We start from the raw sequence: 21,942 nt of genomic DNA on the forward strand, positions 1-21,942 counted from the left end.
ACTTCACATTTTTGAGCCATGATACCTCTCTCCCTCCCTCCCTCTCTCTCTCTTTCTTCTTCCTCTGCTCAGTTATTTAGTGACATGGTCAATTGCTGAATTGCTCTCCATGATTAGCTCTCTTCTTTCAAGGTCAATGATTGCCCTTAGCTTGATGACAGGTACTCAAGGTAACGCACAATTCAGATAAACCTTGAAATGTTGACCTATCCTAAGTTCAGTGTAATTAAAAGGTGTGCCTATGCCTGAGCCAACTGTTTGAAACACATTTGCTAGAAACCTAATGTCCCTGAACTTACCCCGAACATCTGTTGGTGAATTTCCTTCACAGGCCCCTAGTTCAGAGCAATTTTCAGGAAGCTCTAAAAACCTGCATGAAATTAATGACAGCATATACACTTGAGCTGATTCTTTAAAATTAACTCTAAATAACAATTTCTGGTTTAAAATTAGGAGGAAAAAGACTTTCTATTTATATACTTCTAGAGGATGTAAGGTGGATTCGAATACCTTAGGAGGAGTAAACTCCTGCCCTGTTGGCGGAATCTGTGTTTTGACATGCAGTGGCATTTCTTGAAGAACTGTGTCTGAGAGTTATTCTGACTACAACTGTTTTCAAGGCGATTGATTTTTTTTTTTTATTACTAATGGCATTGGTGCTCCCAAAGAAATAATAGAGAAAATAGGAGAGAGGGAAAGCGACATTCCCACGGAAACTATCCTAGAATAATCTTGCCTCCCTACCTCTAAATGTCATCTCGGATGCCAGCATGCATGTTGGCTGTTTATGTCTGGCAGGGCACTCAAGGGCATTGCTTAAAGAACAAGAGGCAGGGCTTCCCTGGTGGCGCAGTGGTTGAAAGACCGCCTGCCGATGCAGGGGACACGGGTTCGTGCCCCGGTCCGGGAAGATCCCACATGCTGGGCCCGTGAGCCATGGCCGCTGAGCCTGCGCGTCCGGAGCCTGTGCTCCGCAACGAGAGAGGCCACAACAGTGAGAGGCCCGTGTACTGCCAAAAAAAAACGAGGCAAAATTCTTATTCCATGAGAACAGTTAATTTGTCCAAGTTCAACAGTAAATCAGCTTGAGACGGTTGAACTTGAGCAAGGAAACATGCTAAGAAACAGGAACTGTATCTGAGTAAACTAAATTCATTTTGCAAAAAACAACTAACTAGAGGTTTGTGATTTAAAATGTAGCAATGTCTAAAATCACCAGGTCCCCTAGAGTGGGAAGAGCAAATATGAGTGGACAAATGCTCTGAGGTAAAAGCCTGCCCGGGTAGTGACCACGGTGGTCTGTTCTACATCCATCAGACGCCAGGGCAAGGGAAGAAGCTGAATTGCCGTTACCAAAACACGCTGTAATCTCCAGTGCTCGGGCTTCAGCTGCAGCTATAATGTTATCTTTCTGGCTATTCTCCAAACTTGATAAGACTGTTATTCATCTGTAAAATGAGTACCAGAATACCTACCTGCTAGGGCTGAGGGAATTACATGAATATAAAGCTTAGCACCATCCCCACCATGCAGTAAACTCTCTACAAATTAATGCTGTTATAATCACTGTCACACGTATCATCTTTCACTCTTTAGTATTTAGCCATGAATTGATTTTATTGGAAAAGATGTATATTTGACAGTAATCCTTTTTTTCCATTCATCCAAAGGGTATGTGCTGAGTTTCTTCTAGAACATTCTAGGCAGCGGGCAAGGCAGAGGGACTGAAATCCCAGGTGATCAGAGTCAGGCAGGTGTAAGACTAACTGTGGCTGATGGGCTTCTGAAACTGTAGACTGGCCTAGGCAGTGCCAATTCACAACTTCAGAGACCTTGACCGCCCAACTTCTAGACAATAATGGGTTGTTTGGGCTTAAAGTAAGTAAATAACACTTTCATTTTAGCAAACCTAAGTAAGGCCTCGCTCATCAGTATCCAGGTGTACTCCAAATAAAGGTAAGCCAAACAGGAATGTAAGAGGTCCGTTCGGGGGAACCCATAAGCATTTGAAAGTCAGGAAAATAAAAACATAAGTTCACTTAATGGAAAGAGAGCCTCAGGTAACACTAAGCCATTAGGACTATTGCCAAAGATCTCCAAAGATGAAAACAGCATCTTCCAGCCCTGTCCTGGGTTTAATCACATCAAGCCACACCCCCACACATCTTTGCACACTCGTTCTTCTCCAGGCTGTCCCGCAATGCACATTTGGCTCCAACACACAAAGCAGCCTTGCCAAGACCTTCAAGTACATGTGGATGTTCTGAATGATGAGCAAGTGCTTACATTAACTTTAGCTCACACATTAAGTCTTAAGGGAAAGAAGAGAATGCATGCATAGCTTTGGTGGTCTTTAATACTGACAGTGTTTTTCCTACCTTTAAAACATTCTTTTTGCCATGATTCCCTACAACACCCCAATTTTATTCACCTAAATAGTTGCTATGTGCAATGCCATTGTCTCCTTATAATTACTCATAACATTTTAGGATAATTTTTGCCGCTTTTAGAATAACACTAGCCTTCCCATTCAGAACCTCTCCCTTTTCCACTTTGAACACTGGTACAGATTTTAAATCTATCGACCACCTGTGGCTAAACACAGCATTGCATTAAAACTCTTGCACTTTCCTTTTACATCAATTTACAACAATTCTTCGTTTAATTATCATTTGAACGTACCCCATCCATTTTTACATTTCATCCTTCATCTACATTATTGCGAATTTTCCACTTAGATTCTGCTTTTTAAGTACTCAAAAGAAAATCCATCCTTATACCAAAGTAGGAGCTATTTATGAAATGGAAATGTTACCAATAATGTGGATGAAGAATGAAATTTAACAGTAAATTGTAGGACTTTGTTAGTACCAGGCAGAAAGCAAAGCACTTTACATGTACCATCTCATTTAATCTTCAGGACAATCTTATAAGGTGCTGGTGTCATCACACTCACATTACAGATGAGAAACTGAGGCTGGGAGATATTAAGCCATTTGGCAAAAAGTCACACAGCTAAGAGACAGAATTCAGAAGCCCCATTTGTCTAACTCCAGGAACGAGACTCAAGCATTACACCATGTGCAGAAAATTTTATGTGCTTTTTTATGCATGTGCTTTTGTGCAAAATATTTTTCAGTGTTGAGGCAGCCAAAGGAAATCCACACACAATGGAATAAAGGCTTTGGCCCTTTTAAGCCTCTTTAAACTTTCATGTTTTTCCTTCTAATATACCCCTTGCTATTGCATTCAGTCCTGGTTAGAATGCCATAAAAGAGGTAATAACACAGATGATACTAAAATAACAAATGCAGTCATAGCATAAATCCATGGGCAAAACAGAACAACAGGAAAGCAAAGTCTAAAGGCCCTCGCCTTGCGATGGCTGCTGCCTGCCCAGCTCCCTGGCTCTGTAACGCACACCGCACAACAACTATTTCCATCTCTGAGATGTTATTATGGGCCTCGTAGAACAATCCACGTAAGGCCATATTTGCATAAGTCAAGTGTTCCACGGTCTCTACAGCGTCTTTACCTAAGGCAGGATTCAATCACTGGTATGGACCATAATCAACCCACCAGATTGCCCTAATTGCCAGCCAGCTTTCACGTAGATATGGAAGGAGTAAGACAGGGAACTGAATTTCCAGAAGCCCTGGCTTCCTGTCTCAGAGCTGCTTTAGGAATGAGAGAGAGAGAGACCCAGCTAGAGGGGCTGCAGGTCTTCAGTCCTTCCCTTAACCAAGGTGACTTCTCTTCTATCTGGTTGGCACGCTGGAGTTTCATGCATGATTTGATTGGAAAGAGTATCTGATGCTAAATACGAAGTTGGAACACCACGAATCCAGGGCAATTCCTACCTTATACTTCCATGTGGATGGGACTGGCCCAAGATGATTTAGTATCTTGCCCAATAAGTCAAGGCTGGAAAGTATCAAAACCTAGACTGGAACCCCAGTATTCAAATTCCTGGTCCTGTACTCAAATTCACCACAGCTTGAACCTTATCCATTACTTCTGCTTCTTTCTATTCCCACCCTGGGACATCCAATGTTATTTTTTCCAATTTTGGTAAATGTATAAATGTGAGAGACCACAGGTCATTCCTCCATCCAACCTTTAAAAAGTGGGCAGATCTAGGAGCCATATAAGACCCATGGTCTTTGGAGCAGGGCTACCTTGGGTGAACTGTGCCTGCTTCCAAATCCCGTACTATATGTCTGAACACATACACATTAATCTATCTAGCCTAATTCCTTCAGCAATTATACTGTTTAGTGCTCTGAGCTTTACCAAGTACCAGAACATATTTTGTCTCCATGTAGAAGCTGGCCCTTTTGCAGAGAAGTGGAAAACTATCTACTGGGAACGTTGAAATTGAAGGTTAGATGAGGCTTTACCAATGATCCAGTCCAACTCTTTCCGATCTATCAATACAAGTGAGAAAACTGAGACCCGTAAATGTTAGTATCTAAGCCAAGACTGAAGACCGGATCAACTGATTCCTAGCACCCCTCCCACCATGCATTCCAGTCCTGTGCAGTCAAACCCAGTGACTTCAATAAGCCATCATGTACTTTATGATTCTGATAGCCCCACTCATACCTGAACATATCACCTGGCATATGCATACCTGGTAGCTCAAAGCAGTTGTTTGCGTAACTGTATGAGTATATCTAGGTACCTCTATACATTCTCATAAACCCTCCTGCTTTCCTTCATAGCACCTATCACAGTTCTGAGATATCTATTTACTCATTTATCTAATGCATTTATTTGTTTCTTTGCTTAATGCCTTTCTCTCCCTTGATAATATAAGCTCCATGAGGGCAGTTGCTAGTTCTACCTTGTTTAACGTTGGTATTTCCAGACCCTAGCACAATGGCTAGAAGCTGAATGAATGAATGAATGTATTTCACAATGCCTTGAAAATATTTCTGCTACACTTACAGTATTTAATTTGTGCATTCATGGTTTAATAAACTAGGAGTTTCTTGAGGGTAGTGTTAGTGCCTTGTTGTCTTGACAACACCTAACTGATGCCTTATTAATACAAAGGCTGTCAATAAGTATTTGTCAGGTAAATAAATTTATTCGTTCATTAATATAATCTACTGATCCTGGACATATAATAGGTACTCAAACACACTTACTAATTGCTTAACTGATTGATTGGTTGATTGACTGCTAAAGCGCCATAAAAATCAGATGTTTTCAGGGGGGCATTTTTAGGGAGCCGACACCTCATCACAAAACCTAGTGTTTTTATGAGGACCCAAAGATGTTTATTTGAAATATGATTCCTCTGAATTTTATTCTTCTATCTTCCCTTTTCTTTTCTACTAGTTGCAACAGAATTACATTCATTTTGTAGAATAATTTTGTACTTCTGGTGAGGACAACGTACAAAGGTGCATCATTCCAGAGCAGGTCAGAGCAGCCTTCCTCTAAATCCATCACTTCAAGTTCACTGAGTCATAAAACTTCAAAAACCAAAAAGGAGCCAAAGTTCAGGGTAACTACTTACAACTGTGAGCATCACAGCATATAATAAAATAGTCATAGAGCTACTGTTTATTGGATTTGAGAAGGTTATTGTAAGGCTCAAGGCTAAGTGTATCATGGGGAATCCCTTGGATTTGTCTATACCTTTTAAGAACATCTTTGGAAAGCAGGTGACAGCTATAGAAAATAGAACACACATATTTACACTCACATACCACACACTCACACAGATCTTTTCCACTAACATTTTAGCTTTACTTTTGAAATTTTATGATGTCTATTCTACAAAGTGGAACATAACAGAGATAGTTTCTCAACCACTATTGAGGAATGAAAAAGCAACAGGAGTTAGCCTTTGATCTCTCTACCATATTCCAGGTGGAATGAAAAGAACATGCTCTATATCTGGCAACCAGTGTGTATGTGGACATACAAGCATATAGAGATTCCATCTGTTGTTAGCCCCGCACTCAGAGGAATCGAGGAATTGATGGATAATTGAGACCTGCCACTGATTTCAAACGTTTCATTTCATGTAACCATTTTACCCTCTTCCTTCACCATACACCTTGCTAAAATGATATCTAAGCTCCTTTCTCTCCCTGTTTCCGCCCAGCTATTGGTGAAGGAGTTTAAAAAGCATGAACTCACTATGGCCAGGCACCATGACATGATAGTGCAAAGATAAAATAAAGGTCCGAATGATACACAAACTCTCCCTCAAAGCCCGCATCATCAAAGGCAATCCATGTTATGGATATATCCCCTCCTGGGTGGTTCCTAAATGAAGTGTACAATATCCAGCATGTTCCAGACTCCATAAATTTGGGGCCCCAGCAGGGACCTAAGCTGATAGTCTCAGGTATCTGGGCTCATCTAGTGAATGGGTACAGTGAGCTCATCAGGATCTTACTTGGAAGAGTCCATAAGAAACTGCCTCTCAGAGACCTCATCAAAGGGAAGAGAAGGTGGGCAGAATGGGCATGCCCAGAGGAAAGCCTCAGGTGGAGGTCCTCAGCTTGAAGAAAGGGAAAGAGTGTCATGGGGCGAGGGGAGGGGGCGAGGGGAAACTGCAGCTGTTTCACTGAAACCACACTGCTTAGGAAAACACTCCTCTTCCTCCTATCAAAAATAATGATGATGGTGATGGTGATGGTGATGGTGATGATGATCAAGGTGGGGGAAGAGTGAGACAGAAGATCAGCAGTCAGTCCCTATTTCACAGTAAAATGTAGCACAGCTTCCGTCACCCCAGGGCTACGATCTGCAAACATAGCAAAACCCAGAGAACGTCGTGTTAAAGCCCAGGGGTCGTGTTAGCATCCGGCAGTAATAGACACGCTTATAAGCACATCTGGGGACTTTCCAAAGTATTCAAAATCCTGTATGAGCATCTTGGGACGAGTGAAATTTGGGTCATTCCTGTTAAAGTGCTGCCATTTGTACCCACAACGCAGGGAGGCCTGAGAAATCTCAGGAGATTAGATAGATAGATAGACATAATCCCTTCATAATACATCTTTTTTAATTAAATGACCATCAGATATATGTGACTTGGGAACCCACACAATCGAGTTCAGATTGCATTTTCACAAAACTTACTAGCTGTCTACTATGTACAGGACACTGTGCTATGTGCTATATGGGATTTAAAAGATTTTTTAAATGTTACTTTTTTATATTGAACATGATCTATTACTGAATACATATTTGCATACGGCCACACATAAGAAATGCCTGCTCCCACCACAGCTTTTACTTAGATTTCTGGCAAACTCTAGACATTCAGGTCACCAACATCAACCAAATAAGTCAGCTTAAGGCCTCTAAGCTGCAAATGAAATGCACTTCACTCTCAAGGAAAAGAAAGAGAGCCGCCCTCAAGGCAGAAGCTGTGGGTTTGGTGTAATGTATAAATTTAAGGTCACTGATTTTAAGTTTTGTTACCAGCATTTCCCTGGTAACCAACAGCTTAAGAAGTGACAGTTGACAGCAAGGGGGACAAGACAGAGAAACTAAACACTATGACAATCCCATGTCCTTGACTGAGGTGATAGGCTGAGGCACCTCCACAGCCCCAAGGGCACAAACACGTCAAGATGACTCAGCGGGAAGTCCCTGTTCAACTAACTTCTCTGAGTCATCACAAGGGGGTTAAGCTGTGTTCTGTCTCTTCTGGTAACCGAGGCAACATACAGATACACCACATTTGAGATTCCCAGCATTTCTTTCAAAATGTGTTCAACTAACAACTTAAAGGCTAAAGCCCAGGAATATCCCTCATAAATTACAGCGACATATGGAAATGAAGACCCAGAACAACTGGCCTGAGTTAAACCACAAGTTGGAGGTAAAACCAAAACAAGAATCCAGTTTCTGTGATCTGACCGGGATGTGAGAGGAAATAACAGAGCCTGAGAACTCTGGAACCTGAACTAGATTTTCATCTCTAGCCTTATGTTTTGCAGGTGAAATAAGTGAGACCTGGAGAGAGGGATGACTTGCTCCAGGTCACAAGTCAGGGATGAGTAGAATTGGGACAAGAACACAGGTCTCATAGATGCTAGTATTATATTCTTTCCATCAACATCCACTCTTTTCTTGAACAGTTTAATAGAACTTACATCCCACAGGCTAAACCGCACCCTTCGGTCTCTGTGGCACAGTAGGTATACTATTTGAAGCTGTTACTACTCCTACTTGCCTTCATTTAAGTCAAACTAGAATAAGGAAATTGGCTGGATGAACTCACTGTAAGTAACACAGCTTTCAACCCCTGCAGCAGATATTTTAAGCAACTGTTGCGGTATGTTTCAACTTGAGAGATTTAATGAGGAGAAATGACGCCCTGACCCACCGGTGGGAACAAGTGTAAGAAAGAAAATGGGGAATGAGCATATAGACATCCTCCTTTTCAAGTTTTCAAACATTTATTAAGAACCTACTGTGTGTGCAAACTCTGCTTACACTTCAAGTCTGCTACGTTCTTAAACATAAGTGGCTCGGAGTCTCAAAAAGGGTGACCTCAAGTCTCTTAACGGTGCCTGTGAAATTTAATAATTGGGAGGCTCACACCAAACCTCATTTATAGCTCCTTTAAATGAAATAGATCACAGTTAATAAAGAGCCTGCAAATTAAAGTAACCCAGCAGTCTTAACTAGCAATTAAAATGACTTTCTTTTTCCTATCCAAGGGGAAACCATATGCCGGAGCAGATTTTTGTCAGGTCCAAGATAAATGAGCAGTTTGGCTCAGCGGGGAATAATTCCAGTTCATACTGAAAGATCCGCTTCAGTATCAAAATCTCGTTCTCTCAATGCCAGGGTCCTACCACGGATCACCTGCACGCACCTGGGTTCAAGAGTCTTCCCTGTAAGGACACGGCGTAAGGTGTGCGATCACCTCATTCCTTCCACACCCTCAGGAAGTGGGGAGTCTAGTACTGGCAGAACCCAAATGCCAGCAGAAGCCTAAACTGACTTTCACCTTCCTTACACATATTGATGAGATCACCCGGCACTGTTACAGAAGTACGTAGGGAATGGGGAACAGGCTGGGAAAGAAATGTGCATGGCAACATCTAATCCAGATCTAAGCCCATCTCACTTGGCCAGCAGACCCCTAAGAACAGGTGAGAAGGAATTCTGGGCTCTGGGAAATGCCAGTCACCTTCTGGAAAAAAGAAACTAGTGGCCCATGAAGCAGGACATTACTCACACATAATGCTTGTTATGTAGACTACAACAGCAATCAATAACTTGCAAGCTCAGCTGTTTGGAGCACTTCTTCCCAAGGACCTGACTCACCCCCATGTCTTCACTTGCCAAGGTGGGAAAGGGAGCGGAGATGCTGGAGGGGGCACGCCAGATGCTGAGTCAGAAAGTAATTACTGATACCAGAAGACAGAAGGAAAAGATAGGTAGAAAGAAAAGAACAAGGATAGATAAACAGATGGTGGACAGATAGATGGTTGGATGGATAGATACATGGATAGATAGAGCTGTATACATATATTTATATCTCAGTGACAATAGGGATGCAATGGACCAATGAATGGTCAGTAGAAAAGGAGAAACAAAGACATATTTGTTAGAAGCCTACTTGTTTCTGGTCACCGAACTTCGAGCTTCCCGTGCATCATCTCATGTAATCCATCAGTGACAGCACTACTATTTTGCCTATTTTACACATACCGAAACTATCGACACGATCAATAATATTATCAGGGTTAGTGTTAAAACCTAGTTCTGGGTAGCCACAAAACCCTTAGCCTTTCCATTATCCACGCTGCTTCTCATCAAAAGTCATGCTAGGGCTTCCCTGGTGGCGCAGTGGTTGAGAGTCCGCCTGCTGATGCAGGGGACACGGGTTTGTGCCCCGGTCCAGGAAGATCCCACATGCCGCAGAGCGGCTGGGCCCGTGAGCCATGGCCGCTGAGCCTGTGCGTCCAGAGCCTGTGCTCCGCAATGGGAGAGGCCACAACAGTGAGAGGCCCGCGTACCGCAAAAGAAAAAAAAAAAAAAAAAAGTCATGCTAAAATTTGGAAGACGCTACATTAGAAAGTGGACTGCAAGCCACATAGATCTGCTCTGTGAGCGCATAATTATAAACTACACCCTCAAACCTACTCAACCATTTAGCATCCTACCAAACACCAGGATAAAAAGAGCACAGCAGACTCTTCCCAAACGCTCCAGGCCTTGACAACAAGCAGGTGAGAAGCACACTTCTGTCCAATACTGTCTTTCACCACCTCCGTCCTTGACACTCCATGGTCCCCACATCCCACCTCCCAGACCCTTTTTTGCTCCAGCAGTTCCCACCTTCTAAGGTACAAACAAATTGCCTAGGATTTTGTTCAAATGCAGATTCTGATTCAGAAGATCTGGAATCTGAGATTCAGCCGTTCTAACAAGTGATGTTAGAATCCAGGTGAAGTTGATGCTTCCGGTCTGAAGACCACACTTTAGGTAAACTAATCTAAAGTTAGTTGTATACCCCATTGTATACCCCATTGTTGGAGAAAATCAACAGGTGAAACACAAAAGGAGATTTAGCATCATTCTCTGGGCACTAAGAGCATTTAGCACACATAACAATAGGAAATATGATGTGGATGTGGGATTTGAGCTCTAAGTATATTTAAAGGAAGTCATGGAATCCCCCAATGCCTCCCCAAATTACCCAGATGCAGTTTTATGTGAGTAAAACCAAAAGCTGCACAGTAAAGAATAATGCCATCTTGATGCTATTTAAATATATATTTACTTCTTATTCATGATCTTTCACCCAGTTAATTTTCTCTGAGAAATTATTCAGGTCACTTTTTAAATGGGTTTCAATGTTTCCAGGGCTGCAGCTCATTATAAAAATGTTCACAGCAGATAGAATCTTGCTTCAGCACAGCACTGTTTTCAAGCTGGCAGACACAGAAATAGGTATGTGGACATTGTACCACAAACATTAGTATTATGTGGAAGGTTGATTGATTAATAAATACATAAGCCAGGAAGCCTAGTTTAACTCTTAATTGACTTTTTTTTATTTCTCAGAGAGGGAAAAATTAATCTAGAAATGTTGATTGATTGAGAGTTTTAGTCTTCTCTAGACAGCAGTGGAAAATGACTATGAACCTGGAACTTTGCAAACTGCATCATTTGCAAAATAAACCCAATCAACAAATTTCATCACACAGTGATGGATTGTCAGAAAGACAGAGCTGTAGCGATCACGGAGAAGAACGTGTAATCATCCAAGGAAGCAGCTCACCATGCAGAGTGGAGAAAGGAGGAAGAATCAGCAAATATTTCCTGCTCAGGGGTGGACACAAATGAAAATATATATATATATATATACTTGAAACTTTTAAAATTAATGAGCATCAGAGCACTCTGGCAGACTAGCAAATTAGTACACTGCATTGAGAATGTACAGCATATAAACATATTGTGCAGTTGTGATCCCACTACAAAGACTGCATGATGTAAAGAACTGACTTACTCTAGTGCCATGATCAGAGGGTCATGTTTAGAACCAAATGTTCTATATCTAGACTTACATAGTGCTGAATTGTTTTTTCTAAAAACAAGGGAAACATCTTCATTGTTCTCTTTTTGGAAGAGTAGCAATGAAGCTGAGCAGGGCAACCGCATCTTAGACCTGCATCTCCTTCCTGTGCTTTTGTTTTTCCTTTCCAGATCATATTTACACAATGACAATCAAGGTCAAGTTCCAAGCCCTAAGCCTCAGAAAGCTGACATCAGAATCATCAGCACTGTTTGCATTTAGTGTGTCCATGGGAGGAAATGGAAGGAAGGAAAGGAGGTAACATTTGAGGACCTACTATGATAAGAACTGTGAAATATTCTACCAGAGATTTAGATCAAATTTCTCACATCAACACTGTTTTATTAACCCCATGTTTCAAAGGAGAAAATGAAAGATTAGGGATGTTAGTGAGACTGGGCAGTGCTGCAACAGCTGTTATGTGGCAGAACCCCATTTATGTTGGGCTCTGTGCGTGTTCTAGAGAATGATCTTTCCACACCCTGCATCAGAATGACTGCAGAGCTTGTTAAAGCAGATCGTGGGCCCCCACTCAGAGCTTCTGATTCAGTCAGTGTGTTAGTTTCCTACTGCTGCTGTAACAAATCATCACAAACTGGGTAGCTTCAAAACACAATTGCGTTATCTCACCGTTCTGTGGGTCAGAAGTTCAGATACAGCACAGCTCAAGTGGGTCCTCTGCTTAGAGTCTCCTGGGGCTGAAATCAAAGGGGCTGACAGGGCTGCCTTCCTTCCTGGAGCCTCTGGGGAAGAATCGGCTTCTGCTCTCATTCAGGTTGTTGGCCTAATTCAGTTCCTTGTGGTTGTAGGACTGAGGTCCCCCTTTCCTTGCTGCCTCTCAGTCAAGGGCCAAGCTTGGCCTGTAGGGGCGGCCTGCACTCCTTCCCATGCTTTCCGTGTGGCCCCTTCCAGCAAGGCCAGTCTCTCTCATGCTTTGAATCTCTCTAAGTTTCCCTTCTGCTGCATCTCTCTGACTCCAGCCAGAGAAAGTTCTCTACTTTTAAGGACGCATTGTGATTAGACTGGGCCCCCTGGATAATCCAGAATCATCTCCCTATCTTAAAAGTCCATAAACCTTAATTACATCTGCAAACTTCCTTTTGTATGTAATACATTCACAGGATCCTTGGATAAGAGGGTAGACATCTTGGGGGGGGCATTCTACCCACTGTAGTCAGTCTGAGCTGGGCCCCCAGAATTCCCATTTCTAACAAGTTTCTAGGTGATGCTGCTGGTCAAGAGACCACACTTTGAGAACTCCTGCTCTGGCTTTTACACCAAGTGTGGCCCAGGGCATCAGTATCACCTAGGAGTTGTTAGAAATGCACAATCTCAGGCCTCATCCCAGACTTACTGAACAAGAAGCTACTGCTTAACAACATCCCCAGGTAATTTCTGTGCTCATAAAAGTTTGAGAAGCGTTGCTCTAGGGCAATTAATAAAACAGGAAAAGGAATGGAGTGAAGTATATGTTTTATTTATTCTCAAAACCTTTTGGAAAGATACAGCTCCTCCTTTGTCCAGGTATTGCCCTTTTGTTTTCTTGGCAGGAATGGAGGGAGGTATCTTACCTATAAAATTTGTACTTGTAAAGAATTCCTGCACTCACTCACTCTCTCTGTCTCTGTCTCTCTGTCTGGCTTTATTTGCCCACCCCTACTCCCCATTTTAATTCAAAGGGGGAAAATGTCCCCATGACTCAACCACAGAAATGTTTGGCAACCTGAACAATTGCAGGTTGGATTTGATTATTCACTGGGCAGCGTTGACAGGGACATCCCTCCTTTGGTTAAATCCAGGATTTGATGGGACTAGATTTCAAAGCTGCTCAGATGAGTTCTAGAAGGAAATACGGTACTTGCCATCACCCATGACCAGAGACAGGGTGAGTGCCGACGGGTGCAGCATATTCTGCTTTTACTTTGACATTAATAGGATTTAACCAGTCCTGGAAAGAGATTCAGCAAAATCTTAAGGGCCCCAGAGGAGAAGGAAATGTCATTAACCCTTTTCTTGAGGATGTTATTGGTTTTCTGTGACTTACCATTAGACGAAAGTGACTGCAGTTAGAATATATTGAAGAAGACTGCAAAGTAATACAGACAGCCTGCAACTAAACACACAGCTCACTTGTATCTCTGGCTCAAAAACGCCTGAATGTAATTACTGTAACCTAATCATTAGACAGCCAGAGAAAAGTGAAGTATGTTTCAAGATGTAGACATTAACTGAACATTATCTCAAACTCTCTTGCTTTCTCTTAATTTAAGTTGAGATAAAGAGAACAAAACAAAAATGGAAGGATGTTTGGTAATGAAAATAAGAACATACGAGTACAGTGAAGTTCTATTAAGTGTACTCTATTGGTAAAACACAAACCGACAGACTAATACACACACACACACACACACACACACACACACACACTCACTCTCTCTCTCTCTCTCTCTCTCTCTCTCTCTCTCTCTCTCTCACTCACTATGCTGTTTCTTTTCTAGTGCACTGAGTTCCAGGCAATGAAGACCCATACTGTCTGCTTAAATCAACTGATTATTCCAGAATCAACACAAAGAATCGTATAAACCAACTCTCGTTCCCAGCGCATACTCATGATTCTTGCACTTATTCTCCTTTGATTGGATAAGGAGATCATGGGAGCATTTCCAGTACTAAACCCAAGCCCCTAAAACATTACCAAATTATCTGTGGGTACTCAATAATAAAAGTCTGTATTGACAAAGGATGTCAGCCGCCCAGAAATGTTTAATGAGGCACCTGAAAATGTACGCAAATGATACCAGCAAAGAGTCGATAAGGCAATGGCCATTCAAGGCAAGATATGGGACAAAAGCCAAATAGATGATAAACACTCCAGAACTCCTGAAAGGAAAAACAACTCCCACCTCTCTGATCAATGCCATTCCCCCACCTCCATTTCTGGAAACTATTTACCTCAAGAAGCATTTACAAAGAGAAAAAAGTTTCTTGAAATCTGCAGAGTGTTTACTTTTGAAAACCACCTGGCAAAATAGCTCAGCTTTCAATCCATCACCGATGAGCCAGTGTTCTCTTAGATCTGTGTTTATTGGGGGTGGGGGGAGAAATAAGTGAGAGTCCAGATCAAACATGGGATCACTCTGGGGTCACTGGGGGAACACAAGATGACCCTTCACTGGATTCTTGACCTGATGGGCAGTAGTCTGGTCGAATCTCCCCCAACTCTTCATCTCTTTATATATATAAATTTACTTAAAATATGTATATACAATTAAGTTATTATAAATTGAAAGTATATATAATTACTTGGGTGCTCCCCAAACATACATTTCTGTCTCTCACATGCTATTCTATTTCTCCTTTCCATTTTTGTGACCAGAAACCTCCTAAACATCTTTTAAAATCCTATCCAGATGCTGCATGGCCTAAAGTCTTACACATCTGCTGTTGGGGATTGTGGCTCTGTCCCTGACATGTGGTTCACTGCCACCACCATCTCAACACTCTTGTTGCTTGGCCACTAGCACTCCAGTTGCTCTGGCCCTTCTCTATCTTCACAGCCATTGATTGCTAAGCTATCTGCTGCAGCTGCTAGCACTTTCCTATTAAAGGAAAACTTCCCCCCAGTGATTAAAGCCATTTGAGACCTTCTGTCCCTCCTCCCAGGGTAGTTGGGGCAATAAACTTGAAAACCAATCCAGAAAATATTTAAAGGATAGTAAAAAATCTTTAAAGCCTATATCTCATAAACTTTGCCAAATGTCTACTCTGTACCTGGTACCCAGCTGGATATGGTAAATATGTTAGTAAGGACACGGCCTCTCCAGACAAGCAAGGCTTAGAGCAATTCAAGAAGTGCTGTGATCATAGAACATACAGGTTGTTACAGGAATTCAAGGAACAGCACACAACTGGTGACATGGGTTTTAGTGCCGGGAGACAACACTGCCTGGGTCTTTCTCATTTCTGCACATCTTCTGCATAGAGGTGCTGACAGCCTTTTCTTCTTTTAGGAATGTTTGTACAGCTAACAGCCTCAGAAGATAGAAATGGTGTCTTCTGCTAGAACACGGGGAAGAAATGTTTTGCACATGAAAGATGTTCACCATTGCTAATTATTAGAGAAATGCAAATCAAAACTACAATGAGATATCACCTCACACTAGTAAAAATGGCCATCATCAAAAAATCCACAAACAATAAATGCTGGAGAGGGTGTGAAGAGAAGGGGACCCTCCTACACTGTTTATGGGAATGTACATTGGTGCAGCCACTACGGAGAACAGTATGGAGGTTCCTTAAAAAATTAAAAATAGAACTACCATATGACCCTGCAATCCCACTCCTGGGCATGCATCTGGAGGAAAGCATGGTCTAAAAGGATACATGCACCTCAATGTTCACAGCAGCACTATTTACCATAGCCAAGACATGGAAGCCACCTAAATGTCCATTGACAGAGGAATGGATAAAGAAGGTGTGGTGTATATATATACATATATATATATATATACATACCATATATATATATATATATATATATGATGGAATATTACTCAGCCATTAAAAAGAATGAAATAATGCCATTTGCAGCAACATGGATGGACCTAGAGACTGTCATACTGAGTGAAGTAAGTTAGCCAGAGAAGGAGAAATATCATATGATATCGCTTATATGCGGAATCTAAAAAGAAATGGTACAAATGAACTTACATACAAAACAGAAACAGACCCACAGACATAGAAAACAAAATTATGGTTACCAGTGGCGGAAAGACGGGGGAAAGGGATAGTTAGGGAGTTTGGGATTGACATGTACACACTAATATATTTTAAATGGATAACCAACAAGGACCTACTGTACAGCACAGGGAACTCTGCTCAATGTTATGTGGCAGCCTGGGTGGGAGGGGAGTTCAGGGAAGAATGGGTACATGTGTATATATGGCTGGGTCACTTTGCTGTTCACCTGAAACTATCACAACATTGTTAATTGGCTCTACTCCAATATAAAATAAAAAGTTTAAAAAATGCTCATTGTGCAGAATAATAAAAATCTTGTCTCCCTCCTGGGCAAAAATCAGGCAAGTTTCCTTACAGTCCATTTATTACAAAAGACTGGGGTTTCCTAAGCTCAGGGTTCCTCAGCTGTGAAGCAAACCCAGTCCATGTGCAGCGTCCAGGACGCTCTGTGCCATCCCTGTGACTTTGGGGACAAAAGGAGCTGACACAGGCATGGAGCTCGTGCTGCTTGCTCTGCGGGGAGTAGTAAAGTCCTCTGTCTCTTACCCAGGAGTGTCGTGTCTTCTCCCAGCATCCACGACACTGCACTGGGCTGAAACATTAGCCTGAAAGGGTAAAATCTAGGAACCTTCACAGTTCTTGACTGATTTAGAAGGGGTCGTAGAACTATTTTGTGGGTCCTGACACCCACTTGAGCTAAGACAGGCAGGCTTCGTGTAATTTAACCTCAAGGACATTCTAGAAGACAAAGTGAAGGGCACCATGGACAAGCAAGAAAGCATAACATACAACACATTTAGGAAAACCCAGGTAGAGCAGGTTGGCCAGATTATCATCAAGGGTTTTACACACAGTCATGAAACTAAATCAATGCATTCAGTTTGGGCTTAGGGTTCATCTCAAGTTGAAATTTTTAATAATATTAAGCACAGTCTTTGAATTAGCTAACACAGTACTTCCTAAACTGATGTTAAAGAAAAACTGTTCTGTGTAGTGTTAATTGGTGTTCCAAGAAAAATAGACTTTCCTTGCACAATTAAGTTAGTTTGTTAACTGCAAGCAAAGTTCAATAGTTTTTTTTTCCACTGAAGCATCCCCAATACTTTAACATGGTAATACATATTTTGAATAACCAAAGGGAAGACTTAGCACACAGCCTAGCCCAAGCTAATCTGATCAGATGTCCTTTGTTTAGGGAACGCCAATTAAACATTTCCCAGAATGATTTTTCTCTTCCTGCTGATATGAGTAATGTTTGTCTAATCCATTTAAAAATCACTATAGCCTTATAAGCAAACACACAAAAATTATAATTGAATAAAATTAATCTTTGGTCAAATTTTCTTTTAAAATGTGTCCATGGGGTTAGGATTCTGTGGTCCTAAACCCTCATGACCTAAAAAAATTAAAATTTCATAAAGGCTGATGTGCATCTGTTCTCTGCTCTAATGACCTACAAATTAACAGATCATTCTATTAATCGCTCGAGTTAATTAACCTGTTCCAAGATCAATTCACATAGTACTAAATATATATAGTATATGTCAATATATCACAACCGAACACAGCAAGTTGTGATCTACCCCGTACAATTCAGATGCTATATACTTTGCCAAAGAATGCACTTAGAGTTTCTAGGTCGTTGAAAATAGAGCATAGTATACTTACATTATTTTACTGTGAAAAATATACAATATATATAAAATACTGTGTGTATTATATGTGTGTATCTGTATCATATACATCCGTTTTGAAAACACCTATGCAAGTTCTTTCAACTCTAAAACTAAGAGGATTAGAAAACCAAGTAGATAGCCCTCTATGATGACAAAGTTGATAGCCCTCTGATTTTTAGACATTTTACAGCTGAAATAATGGATTAATCATTGTTCCAAGCACACACCACAATATAAAGGTAAATATCATTTCCTTAAAGTTGTAGGGAAAATTGATATTTCCCACATTGAAAAGCTCTCTTGACCAAAAATATTTGGAAGATTCTGTCATCATCAGCTTCCATCTATTGAAGAGCAAAGATTCAATTTGCTGGCTTTCTTCTGTCTGTAAAGTCACGCCTGAATCCCTCACCCCTAGTGTAGAACTATCATATGGAAGACCTCCAGTCAATATTTATTGAATCCATAAATAAATTTTTCACCTTGAAATTGATATGATAACTATATCATACAATTTTAAGTACATTTGTTGATTTCTATGAACTGCTCTATCACCAATCCAGTTAATTCAAATGGATATAAAAGTTCATTAGAAAAACAGAGAAATGTAAAAGAAATGTTTAAATGGTTTGTCAGAAGCAATGATGAAATTACTGAAATCCTGAGTGTATAAAAAATGAGAGTTAAACAAAACAATGTAGTAAACATAGACAATATTCTGCTTATACAGATGTTTCATTTAAATTGAAAAGCAAACACGTTTGTCATTATAGTTTTTCTTTAGTAAACTATTTGACAGTTTTACAATATTCATTTATTTGGGCTCTTTGGGCTTCTTATAGCAAGTAGTGCTTATTTCATAAATCCTCTGGATTTTAGCAAAGTAAAATTCTGTCATGTTAAATGTCATGCAGAGAAGTCAGAAATTTATGGTGAAATCAATAAAAGATGTGAAACCACATAGGTGACTTACCTGTCCTTATGTCTGAGTAACTTCCAGGTCTCCTGGGTTCATGGGCTTTGTTCCTTCGTTTCTTTGTTACGTCTTGGTGTAGCCAGGATAATCCTCAGCTGCAAAGTCTCTTCATCAATTTCACGTATGAGGACTCTGCCACACATATCCCTTAATTGTTAGTGCTTATTAGACTCACATCGAGACCTTTCCTACAGAAAGATGAAAACAAAGGATTCCCAGCCTCAATGAATTTATTATCTATATGAGAAGACAGTCATATACAAAACTAACCGTTCTATAGAATGAAATTCATTAACTCATCCATTCGAGTCTTGATTGATTCATTCAGAAATGTTTATTTAACATATATTACAGCACAGGTTCTGTGGAAGACACCACAGGTACAAAGACTAATAAAATGCCACAGTCCACTGGCAGGCTTCTCCCTCCCCTTACGTCACCTCTGCTCTGCCCTAGTCCAGGCCCTATAGCTCCTCAACAACTGAAAGAGACTACTGTCTACAGTTTTCCCAAAATCTCCAGCCGAAAGACAGCTGTTCAATCTTCCCAATGCACAAATTTGTTTAAGTAACCCCCCTCTTCAAAAGCTTTTAGTTCCACCCCATAACCCATGGAGTAAACTATAAATTCCTTAACTGACAATAATTTAGGGACCTCACTGTCTTGGCCCCAATCTATCTTTGCAGTCTTAAAAAACAAACATATCAAGGAGTGATTTACATGACACCAGCCCTTTTGCATATAGCATTTCATGTACATTACCCGAGCCTTTTCACATATACTAACTCCATGACAACAATGGAGATTCACAGAGCACTGTTGTGTGTTCCCCCCAAACATTTCCTTTTTCCCCTTGGCACACAAAAGACTTGATTTCTAAGCTCCAAATATCTAGGTGGAGCCATGTGACTAGTTCTGGCCAATGGAATGTGAACAGATTTGGGTTTTGTATAGGCCTGGTCCCTAAGAGATCTCCCACACTCTCTTCCTCTCTCTTCCCTTCTGTGGCAAACTTGGGGGTCATAGGTTAAGGATGACAGCATCCCAGGACGGAGTGCCTGAAAGTCATCCCCTACCCCACACTGCCTCACCACCACCCCCCAAAACCAAATGGACTGAGATGTTAGGAGACACTCGATTTTCATTGCTTTAAAATCACTGAGATTTCCAGGTTTATCTTTGTGGTGTAAGCTATTTATTCTGACAATGCAGACCAAAATTAATTTGATATCCTTTTAGAAATGAGAAAACTAAGATTCTGAATGGTAAGTGGCATCCAGATTCACACGGCTAATAAGCAGGACTGTCAACTCGGGACTTTACTTTCTGCGCTGGTTCATCTTATGGGTCAACTTGACTGCACTAAGGGATACCCAGATAGCTGGTGAAACATTATTTCTGGGTGTGCGTGTGAGGGTGTTTCTGGAAAAGATGAACGTCTGAATCAGCAGACTGAGGAAAGATTATCCACACCGGTACGGGGGGGCATCACCCAATTCGTTGAGGCCCCAGGCAGACTAGGACTGAGACTCACACCACCAGCTTTCCTCATTCTCCAACTTGCAGACGGCATGTCGCGGGACTTCTCAGCCCCCGTGAGCGTGTGAGCCAATACCTATAATAACACCCTTTCAGCTCGTTTAAACTTCCCGTCTCATTGTTCCACTCTTCCTCCGCTGATGAAGTGATGCCCCTCAGGCATCACTGAGCACCAGCTAAACTGAAATGCTTTCTGTTCAGTAAACACTCATCACACAACCCCAACCTCCAGCTTTCATCCACAGTGTTGTCCAGGGAAAAGGCTCTTCCTTCATAATACATGCTTCAAAACCTACTCATCATGGTCTGACTCCAACTCCTTCCTTAAGGCCCTGAACAGAGGAATGCCTCACCTCTGTGTCCACAGAGCACCTGTCTGCCCCTTTCTTACGGCTCCTGCAATGTCATCCACCTGTATATATTCTCTCGCCCATTGGTCCAAAGGCTTTTCAAGGACAGAGACCATGTCTTACTCTTCATGGTAGAACCCACTCTGTTGAGCCCTGTACCTTATGTATGAGGTATTCAAAAATGTTTGAACTGAGTTAAATTCACATTTTTAAACTTTTATAAATGTTGATATATTTTCTACTTCTATTAATTCTTTTAAACTACCCCACCCCCAAGACATAACATACAAGATATTATGACACTTTTTTTTGAGAGTGCTACCTTAGTAGTTGCATTTTAAAGACAAAAGAATCGAAAAAGACACTATAGGCAGCATTGGATTTACATTGCCTTGCACGTAAGTCACTCGATAATCATGTTGAATGAATAAATGTGGTCGTTTAACTGTTTAACCTGTCATTAGTACCTACATAGATTTACAGCGAAGGTCAGCGAAAGTCACTTCTGATAATAACACAGAAGAGTGATGTTTTGCAAAGGATCTTCTGGATGTGGTGTCAACTTTGATCTCCTCTTTAAATACAGGACATTAGTTTTAGTCTTTAAAGTGTACTTTGAAATCCTCTGATCTTCTCTAATGAGCCACTTGATTATATAAGCTTTGCTTCATGTTTCAGAAATGAACCCGCTGTGTTCACGTTCACCAGAGATGGACTCGGGATATTTGAGTAGTGGAGCAGACTATTAACAAGCAGTTATTCTTGTTTTACTTTTGTTACCACAAAACAATTCACTTCAGCAGTTTTTACCTACTAAAAAAAATTACACAAATTAGAGCGTGTCTTTAAAAATGAATCGCTTCTAAGTAAACCTTAGATGCAGTTAGAATTATGATACTTATTATGAAGAGCTGTGTCGCCTTCCATTTGGCGCTAGTGACAAAGGTTAAAAATGCCCTCCTATAAAATACTGCATAATTAAACAGAGCAATTTTGTAATTACCCACTACAGAACTGGATAAATTCCAAGTTTCATAATTATTTCAACCTACGGATGAGCCACTTGTGCAAAAAAAAGTCCAAAGGATA

General features: G+C 41.0%; 1 long non-coding RNA gene across 1 annotated transcript in view; it reads right to left on the reverse strand.

The window, feature by feature from the left end:
- The window catches only part of LOC309836131, a 68,351-nt gene extending 46,703 nt beyond the window's left edge, over positions 1 to 21,648 (reverse strand). The window contains exons 1-2 of the long non-coding RNA XR_014298099.1: positions 21,325 to 21,648; positions 18,962 to 19,152 (exon numbers count right to left, since the gene is read on the reverse strand). This is a non-coding gene — a long non-coding RNA (uncharacterized lncRNA). The remainder of the gene's footprint in view (positions 1 to 18,961; positions 19,153 to 21,324) is intronic.
- Between the last annotated feature and the right edge of the window lie 294 nt (positions 21,649 to 21,942).

Source organism: Grampus griseus (genome assembly GCF_964374135.1).
Source record: "Grampus griseus genome assembly, chromosome: 18".
NCBI lineage: Eukaryota > Metazoa > Chordata > Mammalia > Artiodactyla > Delphinidae > Grampus > Grampus griseus.